The 21,575-nt window shown below is 45.4% G+C and overlaps 2 long non-coding RNA genes across 2 annotated transcripts in view; one reads left to right on the top strand and one right to left on the bottom strand.

Annotated features, from left to right (window-relative positions):
* Positions 1-2,541: 2,541 nt before the first annotated feature.
* Positions 2,542-20,239, bottom strand: LOC123464629. The gene is made up of 3 exons (XR_006639661.1): positions 20,103-20,239; positions 5,673-5,802; positions 2,542-5,097 (listed from the first exon to the last, which is right to left on the bottom strand). It is a non-coding gene; the product is annotated as an uncharacterized LOC123464629 (long non-coding RNA).
* Positions 20,111-21,575, top strand: part of LOC102414293 — a 33,935-nt gene continuing 32,470 nt past the window's right edge. The window contains exon 1 of the long non-coding RNA XR_006639660.1: positions 20,111-20,245. This is a non-coding gene — a long non-coding RNA (uncharacterized LOC102414293). The remainder of the gene's footprint in view (positions 20,246-21,575) is intronic.

The raw sequence follows: 21,575 nt of genomic DNA, 5'->3' as shown, positions 1-21,575 counted from the left end.
GGTTGTGGACAGACTTGACTAACTTATTTCAGTTGTGTTCTTTGAATATTATGAGTGTAATAGGAAAAAGAACAATCTTGTCAAAAGGAGTTCATTCCTGTGGACCAAACAGTGTAAGTCTTCCCCAAATCTGTATGCCTTTTGTCCACTGAGGAGAAGACCCATGCCTTGAAACTGATTTTTTTGATTATCAATATCAAGAAGTTTTCATGGGGTTTCCCTGGTGGTCTTATTGTTGTAGCCACGCGTTCTGGGAAACAAACTCACTCAGAAGGACAATGCAGATAGTGGAGTGCAGTTTATTACACCGGCGGGCCCAAGGCAGAGTCTCCTCTTAGCCAAGGACCCCGACCAGCATTTGTGAAAACCTTTTATACCCCATGTGCACGTGTCTGAACCCACCACTCCAAATTTCTTGAGACTTACATAAACCAAGGAAAATACAATCCCAATAACCCCATCATTCACGTGCTGTGTGCTCATGTTAAACAGTCAAACAGTTAGCCAATAATCAATAAACCTGAGGTTACACTCCGAGAGATACAGAAAAATTTATGGCCTGTCTGGAGGAAGGGGTGAGTAGTGTATGTTTCTCTGAGGCGATGAGTAACCTAGATACGATCTTCAAGGTTCCCCTGTCTGGAGGGGTCTTATCCTTCAGTTGTTGTTTACATAGGCACTAAACACAGAGTTCAGAGTCCATTGGAAAAGTGGCCAAGCACGATCAGCATGAACAGGCCTAAGATGGAGTTCAGGCCCTATGAATTCCTTCTTCATTCCCCCCTCTTGATGCTCTTAACTCATATTATGAGCATCATTCATAGGGATATATTGCACCCTGGCTCTCCGACCACCAGTTTGGGAGAATGACATCAACCTTCAGGTTACAAAGTTCATAATACATTGTAAAATTCAGGGTCCACAAAGCAGAACTATTAAGGCATCTATAATAGTGGTAAATAAGTTTTCCACCAATCGCCCTTCACCCAAGATAGGACCGAAGTCCAGAAAGGAATGTTTTCATTTGACATTGCTTTTACCTGGTTTTTCACGTCATCTAAAGCAGTCGATACATTGCCAGATAAGTCAGGAATGTATACACAACATTCAACCTTAATTATAGCACAGGTCCCTCCTTGAGCAGCTGTGAGTATGTCCAAAGCCATTCTATTATGAATTACCGCTTTTCTCAAGAGAAAATTTGGATTTGCTCTTCATTTAAGGCTTGGATGGCTTTTGTTCTATCTAGGAGGGCCTGTTTTGTGAAATTAGTCAAGGCCTCTACTTTAATCATGATATCTGTTGTCCCTATAGAGGATACGAATAAGGCAACAATATACTCATATTGAAACACATGGATCTTGTCCACCTAGCATGTAAATAGGTAGATTTTCTGGGACTACCGGGGTAGATTTACAACAAGTAGTTTAGGCTTTTGTTACACTGGCATTTATATCAAATGTAACCCCATGACCCAAGTTTATTGACTGTAGGTCTTACACCAAGACAGCAAGGAGAGGTTATTATTGACAAGAGAGAGGAAAGTCTCTTTTTGTTGTCCCAGAAAAGAGCAGAGTGGTTTAAAATCTCCTTGGGAGAGCGGTGACACCCACCAAGGAAGTCCATCCATCACTGACAGAGGGATAGCCCTACATACCCAGCAGTTGGAAGTGTTGTGGAAGTCCACGTAGGAATGTGCCCATGAGATGAAAACATTGTCCTGAGTTGAAACGGAAGTTAAATTCAAAATCACGTTGATGAGGCCAAACAGCAGGAGTTGATTGTGCGGCTTCATACTGAAGGGGCTTGTCCAGGATCTTCTTTTCCTTCTTCTTAAGGATGGTCTTAGTCTCTCAAGGGAGAAGGCAATGGCACCCCACTCCAGTACTCTTGCCTGGAAAATCCCATGGGTGGAGGAGCCTGGTAGGCTGCAGTCCATGGGGTCGCTAAGAGTCGGACACAACTGAGCGACTTCACTTTCACTTTTCATTTTCATGCATTGGAGAAGTCAATGGCAACCCACTCCAGTGTTCTTGCCTGGAGAATCCTCGGGACAGGGCAGCCTGGTGGGCTGCCGTCTATGGGGTCGTACAGAGTCAGAAACGACTGAAGTGACTTAGCAGTAGCAGTCTCTCAAGGATCAGTGGGGTCCCTCTGTGCAGTCCACCCAGTGTTTTTGGGGTCTGCGTGGTATGTTCTCTTCACCTTTGTATGATGGATCCAAGGGACAATACCTGCAACTTTAACTGCAGTAGTTAGGAGAAGGCAATGGCACCCCACTCCAGTACTCTTGCCTCGAAAATCCCATGGGCGGAGGAGCCTGGTAGGCTGCAGTCCATGGGGTCGCTAAGAGTCAGACATGACTGAGCGACTTCACTTTCACTTTTCACTTTCATGCATTGGAGAAGGAAATGACAACCCACTCCAGTGTTCCTGCCTGGAGAATCCCAGGGACGGGGGAGCCTGGTAGGCTGCCGTCCATGGGATCACACAGAGTTGGACACAACTGAAGTGACTTAGCAGCAGCAGCAGCAGCAGTTCCATCTGCTGTGAAATCCTATTCCCCCTTACCTGAGGCAAATTTGTTGACATCTGTTTTATTATGGGAGGGGGCCTCCCATACACAATTTCGTATGGAGAATAGCCTTGGGACTGTGGGGTCATCCTGAGTCTGAGCAGAACCGTCGGAAGCAAGTCCACCCAGGAGCAGTCAGTCTCTATGATCCACTTGGAGAGTCTCTTTAATGTCCGGTTGGTTCATTCCACCATCTCAGAACTCTGGGCCTATATGCAGTGTGCAGTTTCCGTTTGATGTTCTAAGTTTTGCTTACTTGTTGTACCAAATCAGCTACAAAAGCTGGGCCATTGTCTGAACCAGTGCCGGTAGGAAGTCCAAATCTGGGAACTATTTCCCTAAGCAGGCACCGGGCTACTTCTGATGCTCTTTCAGTCCAGGTAGGAAAAGCTTCTACCCATCCCAAGAATGTACATACCATGACCAGCAGGTAATGGTAGTGTCGATGAGGTTTCATTTCAGTGAAGTCCACTCCCAGGTGTTCAAAGGGCAGCGTGCCTTTCAGCTGAATACCTGGAGGTTTTTGTCTGAATACCCGAGAGGCAGCATTAGCCTGTGAGCAGGCAGCATGGCCTAGGTGGGTCGCTTGGTGTGTTTGGCTTACCAGATTGTGTGCCAGCTCCTCCGGTACCAATAATTTGCCACTTGGCAATTCCCACTATCCCTTTTCAGTCTTGATGGCCCCTTCCGCTTTGGCTAACCTGACAGCCGTTGTCCTTGTTTTATGAGGCTAGTGCCATCAGTATATAGGACTCAATTAGGGTCTGGAACCTTGTGTCCTTCTTTAAAACAAACCCCAGATACCTTACCTCCTCCTTGCAGATCTGTGCCTTCTTCTTTGACACCGGGTAACCTGCTTCCATCAGCGGCTGGAGCAGTGCTTTTGTCCCTTTCCAGCATTTTTCCTTGGTCTCGGCAGCCAGCAGCAGGTCATCCCCATATTGTAGGAGCCAACATCCATACTCTTCCAGATGGAATGAGTTCAGGTCAGAAGCCAAGGCTTCCCCAAAGATGGCTGGGGAGTTCTTAAACTCTTGTGGGGGAGTCCAGATGAGCTGTTGCTTGGTGCCCCCGACTTGATCTTCCTATTAAAAGGCAAAGATGGGCTGTGACGCTGGGGCGAGGCGTACGCAGAAGAAGGCATCCTTGAGATCTAGGCGAGTATAAACTTTAGTCCTCGGCGGGAGGAGGCTAAGTAAGGTATAGGGGTTTGGAATAGTGGGGTGTAAAGTCACAGTAGCGTGGTTGACTAGCCTGAGATCCTGTACAGGCCTATAGTCCTGTCCTTCTTCCTTTTTGACTGATGGGATTGGTGTATTCCAAGCCGACTGGCACTCTATTAGAATGCCCGCTTGTTTCAATCTATTGATGTGGGGCAGTATGCCGGCCCAGGCCTCTATCGGTAGCGGGTACTGGAGCTTTCTAACCGGGATGGTGCCTGGTTTGAGTTCTATTATCACTGGGGTTTGATGTTTAGCCAGCCTGGGGAGAGGGGGGGTTGTCTTCCGCCCAGACCTCAGGGAATAATTGAGTTAGCTCTCTCTCATGCTCTTCCAGCCCACCCGGTTCTGCCTTCGGAGGCTCATGCAACCCACTCATTTTGGGTGGGTCTTGAGAGGGAGAGCAAATAAGTCATAGTTTCCATCTGGAAGGTGGGCCTCTCCTCAGGGTAGAAAGTCACCTGTGCTCCTAGTTTGGAAAGCAAGTCTCTTCCCAACAGGGGTACTGGGCACTCAGGAATGTAGAGGAATTCATGAATCACTTGGTGCCTCCCCATCTGACATTTTCTGGGCTGGCCAAACGATTTAATCATGTCTTCTCCCGATTCCCCAGTTACAGCGGTAGTCTTTTTGGACAATGGTGCCACAGGTTTTACTACCAACAGTTCTGTTCCTGTATCCACCATGAAGTCAATGTTTTGGTCCCCCACTTTTAAGGTTATCATGGGCTCTCGGGGACCTGCTATCTCTGAACCCCGGCAGCCCTATTTAATTTCCAAGCCAGCAAGCCCCACAACTGTGGGAGCTTCCTCTTCCTTCCTTGCCTTAGTGCATTCATTCTTCCAGTGGCCAAAAGCTTGGCACCAGGCACACTGGTTTGGCTGTAACGGGGCCCGGGGCCTCCGTTGGGACCGGTTGAAGGACTGTCCTGTCCCTGGAGCAGAGGAGGTTTTCAGGAGGGCCCGAGATAGACTTTTCCAGAGCAGCAGCTAGCATTGCAAATCTCTGTCTGTTCTCTTTCGTTCCCTCCGGCTCTCTGGCAGAGCGCAGTTTCTGCTTAATTCCAACGTCTCCCTCCCCTTTTTGTCAGTACTCACCAGGAGATACGAGTATAGCTTGGGTGGTTCGGCTGGAGCTGGATCCTGGAAGTGCTGGCCAGAGGCTTCTGTCACTGGGGATCAGAGCCTGCCGAGGTGGCGGCTCTACGACCCCAGGGAGAGCTGGCAGACAAGCAGCAGCTGCTGCAGGACTTCACTTGGCCCTGGATCGGGCATTAAGGTGGCCTCCGGTCCTGGTGGAGCACTGGGACGCAGGAACATCATTATCCAGTATTGGGGAGGGGTCAGGTCGTCCCCGTCCAAATTCAGTGGAATTTCCTTTTTTATCATCAGTCATTTTTTGTGCCATTAATATTTCCCCCTTTCCCTTCTGGATACAGAACCTTGTCCAAGTAGGAGGGTCTTGAGCTAACCCTAGCCATGAATCAATATATGGATATTGATCCAGGTGTCCTGGCTCTCCTGTGACTACTGTATAGACTGCTTCCACTATTTTTAAGTTGATGGTGTTCTCTGGTGGCCACCCTACTCCCATAGGGGCCATTCGACCTCACAGAGTATGTGAGGGCAGTTAGACTTCATCTTCACCCCATAGTCTCCTCCTAATCCCGTCTTAAAATTTTTAATCGTGCACTCCAATACAGTTGCCTTAGATTCACTTCCCCTCATCTTGCTTACCTTTTCGGACCTTCTTCTACTTTTCCTTTTCGTTCTGTCTATGAAGTTCTCGGTACCCTTTGTATTTCTGATATTTCCACTCAATGAAACACTTAAATTGCCATTCCGCCTCCTTCCTAACTGGGGTGGGAAGAGCCTTACCTGCCAGATCCCAGAGGGAGAAGGGGGATCGGTGTGTCTTCACCTGGCCGTCAACACGGCCGAATCAGAACACCACGTGGTCCAAGACTGTTTCTCCCTTAACTTTCAAAGTCCATTCTGCTTTGGTGGACTTGATCAGGTGTGGATGAAAACACAGATGGGTTAAATATCCCATGTCCTAGGCCATCTCCGGAAAAGCCAATTCGTACTCACTTATGTATTCCCCTCATTCTAGCCTGACAATTCCGAGGGGGTCAAGAATTTCACAGCAGATGGGACACCTCCTGGGGGAGGGTAGAATGTGAGCACACAAGGACCAAATTTTTCTCCTAAAAATCCCCTGGCGATTGCTTGGTAATAATTTTCCCCAAGACAGCGTGGACACCACCTCCTAAATGACCTTCACAAATCTCCTTCCTAAGCCCTAACACGCTCATCGACCTGTGTACCAAGCAATTGCCACCTGCCTATTCCAGGCTCCTGTGGGTCCCCACTCCTTCTAGTCCCTCCCAGGGGGGTGATCAGGCCCCCTCTTCCACCCTGCTGGGTGGATTCCTCCTCACCTGAGCACTCAGTTCCCTTGCTGCTGTTCACTACCTGCCAAAGCAAAGAAATGGGGCATTGAAAGGCTGAATTCTTCCAGAGGGGCGAGGCGCCTTACCCTCTCTAGGAGATTCAAGCCACAAAGCCTCGGGGTGGCCTCAAATGAGACCTGTCTCCTCAAAGTGAGGAGTTTCCTGGCCAATGCACCAAATGTTGTAGCCACGCGTTCCGGGAAACCAACTCACTCAGAAGGACAATGCAGATAGTGGAGGGCAGTTTATTACACCGGCGGGCGCAAGGCAGAGTCTCCTCTTAGCCAAGGACCCCGACCAGCATTTGTGAAAACCTTTTATACCCCATGTGTACATGTCTGAACCCACCACTCCAAATTCCTTGAGACTTACATAAACCAAGGAAAATACAATCCCAATAACCCCATCATTCACCTGCTGTGTGCTCATGTTAAACAGTCAAACAATTAGCCAATAATCAATAAACCTGAGGTTATACTCCGATAGATACAGAAAAATTTATCGCCTGTCTTGAGGAAGGGGTGATTAGTGTGTGTTTCTCTGAGGTGATGAGTAACCTAGATATGATCTTCAAGGTTCCCCTGTCTGGAGGGGGTCTTATCCTTCAGTTGTTGTTTTCATAGGCACTAAACACAGAGTTCAGAGTCCATTGGAAAGGTGGCCGAGCATGATCAGCATGAACAGGCCTACGATGGAGTCCAGGCCCTATGAATTCCTTCTTCACTATGGTTAAAAATCTGCCTGTCGATGAAGGGGGCATGGATTCCTGGTCCAGGAGGACCCCACATGGCTTGGGGCAGATAGGCCTGTGCACCGCAACTGCTGAGCCCCAACTACTGAAGCCAGGGGGCCTTAGAGCCTGTGTTCAGAAACAAGAGAAGACACCGCAGTGAGAAGCCTACATACCACAACTGATAAAGCTGGAGAGCAGCAATAAAGACCCAGTGCAGCCAAAAATAAATAAGTAAATAAAATAAATAATAAATAAATAAAATAGTAAGCAAAAAAAAAAAGGAGTTGTCTTGTTTTTCAGACTTGTATTTGTAGTGTTTAACAGCTACAGAAAGAGTGATGTTTTAATTGCCTTTCCTTTTGTATTTTTGGTATGTGTGTCTTAGTCTATTTGAGCTGCTATAATAGACTACCATAGACTGGATGGTTTATAAACAACAATTATTTCTCATAATTCTGGAGGCTGGGAAGTCCAAGATCAAGACTGGCTGATTTTGTGTCTGGCGAAAGCCTTCCTGGTTCAGAGACAGCTGTCATTCCCCTGAATCCTCACATAGCTGAAGGGGAGAGGGAGCTCTCTGGGGTCTTTTTTCTTAAGGCAATACCATTTATGGGCTCCTCCTTCATGATCTAATCAGTTCCCAAAGGCCCACCTCCAAATGCCATCACACTGGGGATTAAGTTTCAACATATGCATATTCATGGGAAGGGACACAAACATTCAGTCTAGAGCAATATCTAAATCAATTTTAATCAAAGCATAGTTCTTCTCTGGTGTGTGGCTATCAGATTTTTCTTAAGACAAATAGTTGCAACATTCAGAGGAACTCATGTCTAGTACAAAAGAGAAAGGGACAGGAGAAACAGTCCTGGAGAAGAAAGAAGGTTCTGGTTGTTGGTAAAGACAGAGAGAAACCAGAGTCTTTCATTCATGTTAATTTACTTAGTTAACAGGATAATTACTAAGCCCCACAATGTACCAAGCATGAGTTGATGAGGAGACAGAGGAAAGCTTGATCCTGCTTGCAAAGAGCACAAAACCTGGGGTAATGAGAAGTTAATACGAAAGTGTGGTAAGTGATTTAAACAGAAGCTATCTCAAAGTGTCACAGAGAAAACACATCTAACTCAGCACTGAGAATGAAGTGTATGGAGGGTTGGGAGGCTTAAAAGGCATCCAAGAGAAGATGTTGATACTTGACTGCTGTTGTTGTTCAGTTGCTAAGTGGTGTCTGACACTTTGCGACTCCATGGACTGTAGCCCACCAGGCTCCTCTGTCCATGGGATTTCCTAAGCAGGAATATTGGAGTGGGTTGCCATTTCCTTCTCCAGAGGATCTTCGGGACACAGGGATTGAACCTTTGTCTCCTGCATTGCAGGCAAATTCTTTACCATTGAGCCACCTGGAAAGCCCCTGATATTTGACTAGATCTTTTTTAAAAATTATTTTATATTATCTATTTTTGGCCACACTGCAAAGCTTGTGGGATCTTGGTTCTCCAATCAGGGTTGAACCCAGGTCTTTGGCAGTGGAAGCACAGAGTCCTAACCACTGAACCACCAAGGAATTTCCTTGACATAGATTTAAAAAAAAACAACAACTGTAATTTAAAATGTTTTTTTTATGAAATGTTTAAACATTGGCTGTCACCCATATTTAACAAATAGTAATAAGGATGTTATTACTTTTCTACACTTTCCACTGTCTATAATATTTCATAAAACAAAAGTTGGATTCTGTGCCCTGGCAAGCTTTTTTTTTGCAATGAGATGCTATAAATGTTTTGGAGGGAGGTAACACTTGATGTATAAGCTCTAAATCTAAATAAATCATTTGGATCTGTAATCTCATCTGACCACCACTCCAGGCCCCAGCAGGACAAGTATTTGAAGGCTCATTTTGTAAATTAGGAAAGAGAGGCACAGAGAGAGTAAGTTGATAGGAATAAATGCTGTAAGAACATATGATTTTATTAAAAACACTTATATTTGTCAATTATCCTTCAGAAGCAGCATTAATGGCAGTGGCTTCTGGGCATGAAAAATCCATCAGAGCTATTTTTTCCTTATTAAAGGAATCGTGACAGTGACATTTATGGCATTTATAGCTGATGTGCTATAAGCAAGGTGCATTTTGGAACATAAGCTTCTTAGAGCTGTGAGATTGAGATAACAGTGCTCATTTCATGAGACTAGAAAATTGAGGCTCGTGGAGGTCTTGTCCACCAGTCACCACCCTCAGTGGCAGTTCTCCGGTCCTGGAGCCACATTCTTCTCACTCTACTATGTTGCTCATTTTTCACCAACTGGTGCCCAAGGTGCGTTTTCCAAGCCAGATGGGCTGAAGGGGCAGCAATCTGTGGCTCTGCCATCCCTAGTTTTGGGCTGTGAGACTTGTGCGTCGTCGTGAATCCTAAGGTCTGTCTGCCTTGCGGCAGGTGCGTTCACGCACTGCTGCTGCTTGTTAGCGACGGGCTTGTGAGCGATTTTATCCCACTCCCTTGCTGGCATTTTTTCTGCCCATTTTTCTTATTTCCACTTCTCTTCAGTTTATGGACCCAAAGCTGTCAGGACTCTCTCCGTCTTTCTTTTATTTCTTTATTTATGATTGCACTGGGTCTTCATTGCTGGCGTGGGCTTTCTCTAGCTGCAGCGAGCAGGTGCTACCCTCTAGTTTCACTGTCTGGGGCCTCTCAGTGTGGTGGCTTCTCCTGTTGCAGAGCATGGGCTCTAGGCAGATGGGCTTCAGTAGTTGCAGCATGTGGGCTCAGTAGTTGTGGCCCACGGGCTTAGTTGCTCCACGGTATGTGAGATCTTCCCAGACCAGAGGTCAAACCCATATCCCCTGCATTGGCATGTAGATTCTCACCCACTGAACCACCAGGAAAGTCCGACAGGTGGATTCTTAACCACTGGACCACCAGGAATGTCCTCTGTCCATCTTTCTGATCTTTCTTCGAAATTCCTTGCACCAGCAGTTGTCCTAGGGCACCCTGTCCTGTCTTCAACAGGGAAAAGCTGCCCTAAAAAGTTGCCATATCCCAGAGGAAAGTGTGGCTTCTTGAGCTGCTTCTTGGCAAAAGGCTCTTGCTTGTCCAGCTTTGGGCCGGTCCCAGGGCCTGTGGGTTCCAGGAGAGGTGATGAAAGGCAATGACAAATACCTGCCCTGGCAGACGGAGCACGTGCTGGCTGCTCGAGAAGGCAGTGTGCTAGCAGTGTCTGTCCCGAGATGCTGCTGCTGTACACTCACTGCCTCACCTGCTGGGCGAGGCCTTCACAAGCACCAGCATCTTTGAGGACCTTAACCCCCCAATCCATTGGCAGTTGCCAATTTGAAACTACTGAAAGACTCTAAGTGGAATCCAGAAGAATCAGCTAAAAATAATTCTTGAAAAGCATCCTGATGGAGTAGCCTGGCCCCAGAGAAGGCTACAACACTGGATCCAAGGGTTGGCTCTGATATTGGGATGTTACAGAAAACTCTGACTCAGTCTGATTCAAATAAAAGGGAAATGTATTATTTTTCAAGACCAGAAGTAGGATGAGCTCCAGGCCCTGTGTGATGTCACTAAGGAGCCCAAGTTCTTTCCGTCTCCCCACTCCCATCATCTTCAGGGTTGGTGACATCCTACCACCAATCCTGCTGGTTGCCCCTCATGTCTCTGAGATGCTTCTCACTAAGGCTGCCAGGTGATCAGAGCTAGAGGCTTCCTTCATCATCACCACCAGGCGGAAATCTCTCCCAAGTGTGGATCATGAATCTTCTGCTTTAGTCTCATCAACCCAACTTAGGTCTCCAGTCTAGACTTAACATGGGTTGCCACGAGAAGGCCATGTTGATGGGCTCAGTTCAGTTCAGTTGCTCAGTCGTGTCTGACTCTGAGACCCCATGAACCACAGCATGCCAGGCCTCCCTGCCCATCACCAACTCCTGGAGTGCACCCAAACCCATGTCCATCAAGTCGGTGATGCCATCCAACCATCTCATCCTCTGTTGTCCCCTTCTTCTCTTGCCCTCAATCTTTCCCAGCATCAGGGTCTTTTCCAATGAGTCAGCTCTTCACATCAGGTGGCCAAAGTATTGGAGTTTCAGCTTCAACATCAGTCCTTCCAATGAACACTTAGGACTGATCTCCTTTAGGATGGACTGGTTGGATCTCCTTGCAGTCCAAGGGACTCTCAAGAGTCTTCTCCAACACCACAGTTCAAAAGCATCAATTCTACTGCACTCAGCTTTCTTTATAGTCCAACTCTCACATCCATACATGACTACTGGAAAAACCATAACCTTGACTAGATGGACCTCAGACCTGCCTAATCCAAAATGGAAGATACTAGGTACATGTGGCTACTGAGCACTTGTAATGTGCCCAGTCTGAATTAAGAGAAGCTCTAAGCATAAAATACTCATCAGATTCCCAATACTTCTTTCTCTCTTCCTCTCTGTGTGTCTCTCTCACATACACAAGTAAAATATTGATTTAATGTTTTTTTTTTAAACATTTATTACATGTTGAAAATGTTAACATGCTTCGGGTTGACTGGGTTAAATAAAATTTATTATTAAAACTAATTTCTCCTTTTTAGTTTTGCTTTATTAATGTGGCTACTAGAAAATTTTAAATTACCCAAGCAACTCATTTTATATTTCTGTTTGCTTAGAAAGAACAAGGGTCTACTTCCAGAACTTCCAATAGACCATTAAGGTATGACCTAAATCAAATCCCTTACAATAATACAGTGGGAATGACAAGGAGATTCAAGGGATTAGATCTGATAGACAGAGTGCCTGAAGAACTATGGATGGGGGTTCGTGACATTGTACAGGAAGCAGTGACCAAAATCATCCTTAAGAAGAAGAAATGCAAAAAGGCAAAATGGTTGTCTGAGAAGAGAAGAGACGCTAAAGGCAAAGGAGAAAAGGAAAGATATGCCCATCTGAATGCAGAGTTCCAAAGAATAGCAAGGAGAGATAAGAAAGCCTTCCTTAGCCATCAGTGCAAAGAAATAGAGGAAAACAATAGAATAGGAAAGAGTAGAGATCTCTTCAAGAAAAGTAGCTATACCAAGGGAACATTTCATGCAAAGATGGGCTCAATAAAGGACGGAAACAGTATAGACCTAACAGAAGCAGAAGATATTAAGAAGAGGTGGCAAGAATACAGAGAAGAACTATATAGAAGAGGTCTTCATGACCCAGATAATCACGATGGTGTGATCACTCACCTAGAGCCAGACATCCTGGAATGTGAAGTCAAGTGGGCCTTAGGAAGCATCACTACGAACAAAGCTAGTGGAGGTGATGGAACTCCAGTTGAGCTATTTCAAATCCTGAAAGATGATGCTGTGAAAGTGCTGCACTCAATATGCCAGCAAATTTGGAAAATTCAGCAGTGGCCACAGGACTGGGAAAGGTCAGTTTTCATTCCAATCCCAAAGAAAGGCAATGCCAAGGAATGTTCAGACTACCTCACAATTGCACTCATTTCACACGCTAACAAAGTAATGCTCAAAATTCTCCAAGCTAGGCTTTAACAGTAAATGAACCAAAAACTTCCAGATGTTCAAGCTGGTTTTAGAAAAGGCAGAGGCACCAGAGATCAAATTGCCAACATCTGCTGGATCATAGAAAAAGCAAGAGAATTCTAGAAAAACATCTGCTTCTCTGACTATGTTATAACCTTAGACTGTGTGGATCACAACAAACGAACAAAAATTCTTATAGAGATGGGAATACCAGACCAACTGAGAAACCTATGTGTGGGTCAAGAAGCAACAATTAGAACCAGAGATAGAAAAACAAAATGGTTCCAAACTGGAAAAGGAGTATGTCAAGGTTGCGTATTGTCACCCTGCTTATTTAACTTATATGCAGAGTACCTCATGAGAAATGCCACACTGGATGAAGCACAAACTGGAATCAAGATTGCAGGGATAAATAACAATAACCTCAGATATGCAGCTGACACCATCCTTATGGCAGCAAGCGAAGAGGACCTGAAGCGCCTCTTGATGAAAGCGAAAGAGGAGAGTTAAAAGTGACTTAAAACTCAACATTCAAAAGACGAAGATCATGGCATCCAGTCCCATCACTTTATGGCAAATAGATGGGGAAACAATGGAAACAGGGAGAGACTTTTTTTCTTGGGTTCCAAAATCACTGTAGATGGAGACTGCATCCATGAAATTAAAAGACGCTTGCTCCTTGGAAGAGAAGTTATGACCAACCTAAACAGCATATTAAAAAGCAGAGATATTACTTTGTTGACAAAGGCCCATCTAGTCAAAGCTATGGTTTTTCCAGTAGTCATATATGGATGTGAGAGTTGGACCATAAAGAAAGCTGAGCACTGAAGAATTGATGATGGTTTTGAACTGTGGTGTTGGAGGAGACTCTTGAGAGTCCCTTGGACTGCAAGGAGATCAAACCTGTCAATGGTTAAGGAAATCAGTCCTGAATATTCATCAGAAGGACTGATGCTGAAGCTGAAGCTCTAATACTTCGGTCACCTGATTCAAAGAACTGACTCATTGGAAAAGACCCTGATGCTGGGAAAGACTGAAGTCAGGAGAAGGGGACAACAGAGGATGAGATGGTTGGATGGCATCACCGACTTAATGGACGTGAGTTTGGGTAAACTCTGGGAGTTAGTGATGGACAGGGAGGCCTGGTGTGCTGCAGTCCATGGGGTGGCAAAGAGGTGGAAATGACTGAGCAACTGAACTGAACTGAACTTCCAGAACTGGAGATGGAAAGATACCTGAATAAAATCATGGTTCTTTTAGTAGGATGTCTTTTCTTTTTGAAATTTTACATAAACATGTATATAATGTATCTATCTATGTATGTAGATATTTAGCAGAGAGGATGAACGGAGCACAAACAATGTAGGGCTATACATTCAGGGAACTATTTATGGGAAAATGTGCTGTGCTAAGTATTGTGGGGGAAAGAAATTGCTGATTGAGCAGGGGAGATAAGATATGTAGGCATGTGAGTGGTGCAGATAATTGCAGCTGTATGATTTCAGACTTTGGAGAGTTTCTGTCTAGGATAACAATGGAATGCCGGTGTGAGCTGGGCCTTGAGTAGATGGAGTTTCAAAAAAAGAAGGCAGTTGGGGAGAGTTACCTTGGGGCATTCTAGGTGGAGGGAAAAGCACAGAGAGAATGCTGAGGCAGGAGAATATGAACTGGAATTTTAGTTTAGCTGAAACTGAGAGTTAAAGAAAAAGACTGGGTCACACTGCTTCAAACCTTCACTGCTGGGTAAATACTAGCAACAGATTTATTTTAGGATGGCTGGTGAAAACATCTGTTAGAGAGGTATGGGCAGCGCTAGAACATATTTTTGCTAACACATCTTTAGCAAATGAGCTTAATTAAGCCACTTCACATGTCTATTCCCCTTAGGAAGCATTTGCAGGTCAGGTCTGCACAGCTTAGTGCTTGGATGTGTGGACTCTGGCACAGACCGCCTGGGTTCTAATCCCACCTGTACAATGTATTAGAGGTGAGATTTTGGACAATTTACTTCACCTCTCTTTGCTTCATTTTCCCTATTTGTAAAATGTGAAAGATAATATTATACTTACTTCCTGAGGATTAAATGACTTAGATTAAATGAGTTCCTCTGAGCACTCAGCATGCACATAGTATGAGCTGTGAGTTCATTAAAAAGGCAATCGGTTGAGTATTGTTGACTACACAGAACTAGGCAACTAGGAGTTCAGTTCAGTTCAGTTGCTCAGTCCTGTCCGACTCTTTGCGACCCCATGAACCGCAGCACACCAGGCCTCTGTGTCCATCACCAACTCCCAGAGTCCACCCAAACTCATGTCTATTGTGTCGGTGATGCCATCCAATCATCTTATCCTCTGTTGTCCCCTTCTCCTCCTCCCCTCAATCTTTCCCAGCATCAGGATCTTTTCAAATGAGTCAGCTCTCTGCATCAGGTGGCCAAAGTATTGGGGTTTCAGCTTCAACATCAGTCCTTCCAATGAACACCCAAGACTGATCTCCTTTAGGATGGACTGGTTGGATCTCCTTGCAGTCCAAGGGGCTCTCAAGAGTCTTCTCCAACACCACAGTTCAAAAGCATCAATTCTTCTGTACTCAGCTTTCTTTATAGTCCAACTCTCACATCTATACATGACTACTGGAAAAACCATAGCCTTGACTAGACGGACCTTTGTTGGCAAAATAATGTCTCTGCTTTTTAACATGCTATCTAGGTTGGTCATAACTTTCCTTCCAAGGAGCAAGCGTATTTTAATTCATGGCTGCAATCACCATCCACAGTGATTTTGGAGTCCAGAAAAATAAAGTCGCTACTGTTTCCACTGTTTCCCCATCTATTTGCCATGAAGTGATGGAACCAGATGCCATGATCTTCATTTTCTGAATGTTGAGCTTTAAGCCAACTTTTTCACTTTCCTCTTTCACTTTCATCAAGAGGTTTTTTAATTCCTCTTCACTTTCTGCCATAAGGGTGGTGTCATCTGCATATCTGAGGTTATTGATATTTCTCCTGGCAATCTTGATTCCAGCTTGTGCTTCTTCCAGTCCAGCATTTCTCATGATGTACTCTGCATAGAAGTTAAATAAGCAGGGTGACAATATACAGCCTTGACGTACTCCTTTTCCTATTAGGAACCAGTCTGTTGTTCCGTGGCCAGTTCTAACTGTTGCTTCCTGATCTGCATATAGGTTTCTCAAGAGGCAGGTCAGGTGGTCTGGTATTCCCATCTCTTTCAGACTTTTCCACAGTTTATTGTGATCCACACAGTCAAAGGCTTTGGCATAGTCAATAAAGCAGAAATAAATGTTTTTCTGGAACTTTCTTGCTTTTTCAATGATCCAGCAGATGTTGGCAATTTGATCTCTGGTGCTTCTGCCTTTTCTAAAACCAGCTTGAACATCTGGAAGTTCACAGTTCAGGTATTGCTGAAGCCTGGCTTGGAGAATTTTGAGCATTACTTTACTAGCATGTGAGATGAGTGCAATTGTGCAGTAGTTTGAGCATTCTTTGGCATTACCTTTCTTTGGGATTAGAATGAAAACTGACCTTTTCCAGTCCTGTGGCCACTGCTGAGTTTTCGAAATTTGCTGGCATATTGAGTGCAGCACTTTCATAGCATCATCTTTCAGGATTTGAAATAGCTCAACTGGGATTCCATCACCTTCCACTAGCTTTGTTTGTAGTGATGCTTCCGAAGGCCCACCTGACTTCACATTCCAGGATGTCCGGCTCTAGGTGAGTGTGAGTGATCATACCTTTGTGATTATCTGGGTCGTGAAGATCTTTTTTTGTACAGTTCTTCTGTTTATTCTTGCCACCTCTTCTTAATATCGTCTTCTGTTAGGTTCCTACCATTTCTGTCCTTTATTGAGCCCATCTTTGCATGAAATGTTCCCTTGGTATCTCTAATCTTCTTAAAGAGATCTCTACTCTTTCCCATTCTATTGTTTCCTCTATTTCTCTGCATTGATAACTGAGGAAGGCTTTCTTATCTCTCCTTGCTATACTTTGAAACTCTGCAACTAGGAAGCTATTGCTAAAATAACTACTTTTTTCCAAATTTGTTTATAGGTAAGTAACAGCTCTGTGTGGGCTTCCCAGGTGGTGCTAGTGGTAAAGAACCTGCCTGCCAACACAGGAGGTATAAGAGACGTGGGTTCCATCCCAGGGAAGGTTCCCTGCAGGAGGGCATGGCAATCCACTCCAGTATTCTTGCCTGGAGAATTCCACGGAGACAGAAGCCTGGTGGGCTACTGTCCAAAGGGTTGCACAGAGTTGGACATGACTGAAGAGACTTAGTAGGCATGCACAATAGTTCTGTGTATATAAAGATAATGCACAAAGAGCATCCCCAGGAAGAAATACCATTGTCAGGTCAGTCTGACACAGTCAGGCTAGTTCCACATTTCCTGCCACACTTGCTAACCCAGCTTTGCTGATGTCCACAGAAATTATTGCAGAGTTTACAAATAAATCTCCAAGTATCCAACAAAAGCAGTACAAAACACACTAATTAGCTGTAAGAGCTCTTAATAAAGATAGGTGTCTTTTCAAAATACAGTGCTGAATTGGGCTTTCTTTTCTTTTAAAACTGTACCTTCACCTGCTTCTCTACCACCCTCTTTCCTTTTCACTGGGAGTGTGAGGGGTAAGGAGTAGTTTCTGAATTCAGATAAATTGCTCAAATCTCCCAAAGTGAACCTGGTTTGCCCCAGATGGGTTTTCTGCCACTGTTTGGGTGACTAATTAATAGTATGCTTTTCCCTCTCAGAAGTCTGTTTTGTTTGCTTCTGTCTTGAATTTTTATTTGTTATTTAAAGAGAAACTCCAGCTTCCCTTGTGGCTCAGCTGATAAAGAATCAGCTGGTAAAGAATCTGCCTGCAATGTGGGAGACCTGGGTTTGATCCCTGGGTTGGGAAGATCCCCTGGTGAAGGGAAAGGCTACCCACTCCAGTATTCTGGCCGGGAGAATTCCATGGACTGTATAGTCCATGGGGTCGAAAAGAGTCAGACACGACTGAGCAACTTTCGCTTAAAGAGAAAGTCTGTTTCTTAAGACAGTTTAAAGAGAACTCAAGAAGTAGAAATATGTTATTCAAATTGGTCAACCCAAAATTGTATGTATTTATATCACTGTAATCCATCAAGCAATCTGGATATCCTTAGAATGTTTGTTATAAATATAGGTTGTTTGTGCACATTGGAGAAGGAACTGGCAACCCATTCCAGTACTCTTGCCTGGAAGATCTCATGGATGGAGGAGCCTGGTAGCCTGCAGTTCATGGAGTCACAAAGAGTCGGACACAACTGAGCGACTTCACTTCACTTTCATATCACTGTAATCCATCAAGCAATCTGGATATCCTTAGAATGTTTGTTATAAATATAGGTTGTTTGTGCACATTTCAGTCCTGTCCAACTCCTTGTGACCCTATAGACTGTAGCCCAACAGGTTCCTCTGTCCATTGGATTCTCCAGGCAAGAATACTGGAGTTGATCGCCATGCCCTCCTCCAGGGGATCTTCTCGACCCAAGGATGAAACCCGAGTTTCTTATGTCTCCTGCATTGACAGACAGGTTTTTTACCACTAGCACCACACTCATATGTGTGTGTGTGTGTGTGTGTGTGTGTGTGTGTTAGTCACTCAGTTGCGTCTGACTCTGCAACCCCATGGACTGTAGACCACCAGGCTCCTCTTATATATAAAACAATTGGGGATTTACATTCATTCTATAAAAAGAAAAAAATGTATGGCTCATGTCAAGTATAATATGGGTATTTCCCATTTTAATAGTTTTAAATTTTGTTGTTAACAATTTCCTATCCTTGTGAGAGTCTGAGATGACCATTTTTTTTCATTTTGTGGAAACTGCTAAAGTTCAACTTTGAACCGATTTATAAAATTTGGCATTTTAGCCCTCTATGACTCTTGTCTGACGGAATGTGGCATAAATGAGATATTGACACCAGTGGAAACTTTCTGTGTGGGAATATTGAATGCCATTTGATCATTCGCTATATTAAAATTTTTTTTTAATTTATTTTTATTGAAGTATAGCTGACTTACAATGTTGTATTAATTACTGCTGTACAGTAAAGTGACTCAGTTATATATGTATACACATTCTTCTTCTTTTACTATTTATTTATTTGACTATGCTGGGTCTTCGTTGCTGCATGGCCTTCTATCTCGCTTTGGGGAGCAGGGACTACCCTCTAATTTCGGTGCAAGGCTTCTCATTGCAGTGATTTCTTGTTGCCAGGAGTGTGGGCTCTGGGGCCACAGGCTTCGGCAGTTGCGACACATGGGGTCAGTAGTTGCAGCTCTCGGATTCTAGAGCAAGGACTCAGTAATTGTGCAGCATGGGCTTAGTTGCTCCACAACACGTGGGATCTTCCCGGACCATGGATCAAACCCACACCTCCTGCCTTGGCAGATGGATTCTTCACCATTGATCCACCAGGGAAGCCCAATACATTCTTCCTAATTTTTTTCCATTATGGTTTATCACAGGGTAATGAATATAGTTTCCTGTGCTTTAAGGTAGGAGGACCTTGTTGCTTATCCATTCTATATACACCAGTTTGTATCTGCTAATCCCAAACAACCAATCCACCCCTCTCCCTCCCCTCACCCCCTCGGCAACCACCCGTCTATTCTTCACGTGTCTTATTCTGTTTCCTAGATAGGTTCATTTGTATCATATTTTAAATTTTATTTTACTTTTTGACCCGGTGGCATGGCTTGTAGGATCCAAGTTCCCCAACCAAGGATCTAACCTGAGGCCCCTGCAATGGAAGGAGTCCTAACCACTGGACTTCCAGGGAATATCCCACGTGTCATATTTAAGATTCCACATATAAGTGATAGCATATGGTACTTATCTTTCCCTTTCTGACTTCCTTCACTTAGTATGATAATCTCTAGTTGCATCTGAGAATTCTTGGTTTCGGATACTAAACTATAGAAAAATCTCAGAGACGGACTCTTACATACTAGGGTATCCGAGAGGTGTTCTTGGAAGCTGGGAGAGAGATTTTAGGGGAGCAAGGTAGCAAGGTATGGATTGATATGGCAGCCTGGGCTTTTGCGGGGCAGGAAGCCGTCCTGGGTAGGGCGCCGGGTGCCGGCCAGCGGGGGTGGAACACGGAAGAGATCCAACTCCTACTTACCCACCTCCCCCCCACCCCCGCCCCCACCACGGCCCTTCGCCCCAAAGCGCAGCACCGCCTCTGGGGCCTCCGGCTGCTCCCGGGCTAGCGGAGCCGGGGCGCTGCGGGCCGCAGCCGCTTGGGGTGCACCGACGGCTGGGGGATGGGAAGATATGAGCCTGGCCGCCCCGGGGCCCTGCTGGAGCTGCCCCGGGACCCTCAGAGCGCCTGCCCAGGCCAGCAACGCTTTTCTTTCTGCGCATCGGCAAGCTGGCCGAGGGCAGAAATCGGGATATGAAACATCTATTGATTTTCGACTCTTGGCGGCAGCTGCCACATTCCTCGAGAGTCACTGAGTCCCAGACAAGATACTGCATACTCCAAGCTCAACACTTTTGTAATAGACGACGGCTCCCCTCCCCGCCCCCTCCGAAAAGAGCTCCTCACCACCAGGCTTCGGGCCAGCGCCCTCACCGACACCGTGTTCCCGCCGGGGGCAAGTTCTTCCCTTCGAGATCCGAGCCTTCACCCTGCGCCTGGACGCTGAGGCTGTGATGTGGGTTCTTGTGCCTGTTTCAGGATAGTTTTCGGTGGGTGAAGAGAGCATGAGGGTCCTGCCCACCCCCCGGGGGGAACGGGAGTAGATCTGGGTGGGGGGGGGGGGTGGTCTCCAGGCGTCTTTCTCCCGCCACGATGACCCTGGCTTTGGGGAATACGGTCCCACGACTACTGTGCGTTTTACGAAGTATCATCAGTGAACAGTAATCTGAAAAGTTAGTTCTGCATTTTAGGCTAAAAAAGAAAAGAGTAACAGTCACTTTTTTTTTTTTTTTAAGCGTCCGGGGTGCCCAGAGCCCAGTTCTGAGGCCCCGCTGTGACTTTCCATTGTTGGCGCGGCCCGCGCCCGCGGGCGGCCCTGGCTGAGTCATTCCAAATTCTTCTCTTTTGTGTTTTCCCTCCGCAAGCGCGGGGATGGCTGCTGTTAAGAGTCATCTTTTTTGCTCAGACAAAAGAAATCTAGCCTTTGATGGTTCTGATTCACGAGTCAGCTAAAATATGAGTCAAACTCCAGTTTCCTGAGAGCTGGAAATATCTGCTCCGCCCCACCCTAACGGGGAGCGCCCACAGTTCTCGTTTCGCCACCCAGTGGCTCAAATCTGGAGCACTTCTTTGGTGTCCAGGGCAAACCGATCTGCGCGCCGTTAAGTGGTTTTCAGGGCAGTGAAACTGCAGTGGAGTCCAAGCTTCTGAAGAGGGGTGTGTGTGTGTGTGTGTGTTTGCGCGCGCGCGCGCATGCTTCAATAATCGGTTCTTTAAAAATATAAAACTGTTACAGTGAAACTGATGGACATTATCCCGGGATAGAGAGCAAAGAAGATACCTGAGTTGAATGGCAGCCTCCACGGTATCCTGTTTTTTTTGGCAAGTAAATATGGGTCGTTTGGCATGGCCTGTGGCTGACAGGAATATCAACAAGGGCCACTTTGTAGGCCACAGAAGCCACTTTACGCCCAGGGTGAGGTGTAATGTTTGAAAGTGGTGACGCTGGTGGCGGCGGGGGGTGGGGCTGGGGGTGGGGGGGACGTGGAACTTTCCAGCCAAGAGTTCCAGTGCCAGCGGCTCTGAGTTTGGTGTTGGAAAGACAGGGGATCAGTTCTGGGGCTGACACTGAGGTTTTGCTTTTGTTTTTCTTTTAAAAAATATGTTTTTTCCTGATTAAACAATCAATTTTTATTTTTGAAAAATTTAAATAAAAATGCTCAAAGGAGGAAAAAAAAAATTACCTGTCCAGAAATAACCTCTGTTAACATTTTGGTGTGTGTGTGTGTTGTTGTTGTTTTTCTATGCCTATTTTATTTAAACAAAAATGGAATTGCTATATTCAACAGAAATGAAAATAAATGCTCCCCCAAACCACCG

Source organism: Bubalus bubalis, chromosome 10, assembly GCF_019923935.1.
Source record: "Bubalus bubalis isolate 160015118507 breed Murrah chromosome 10, NDDB_SH_1, whole genome shotgun sequence".
In the NCBI taxonomy this organism is placed as follows: Eukaryota; Metazoa; Chordata; class Mammalia; order Artiodactyla; family Bovidae; genus Bubalus; species Bubalus bubalis.
This window is presented reverse-complemented; position numbering and strand designations above follow the sequence as displayed.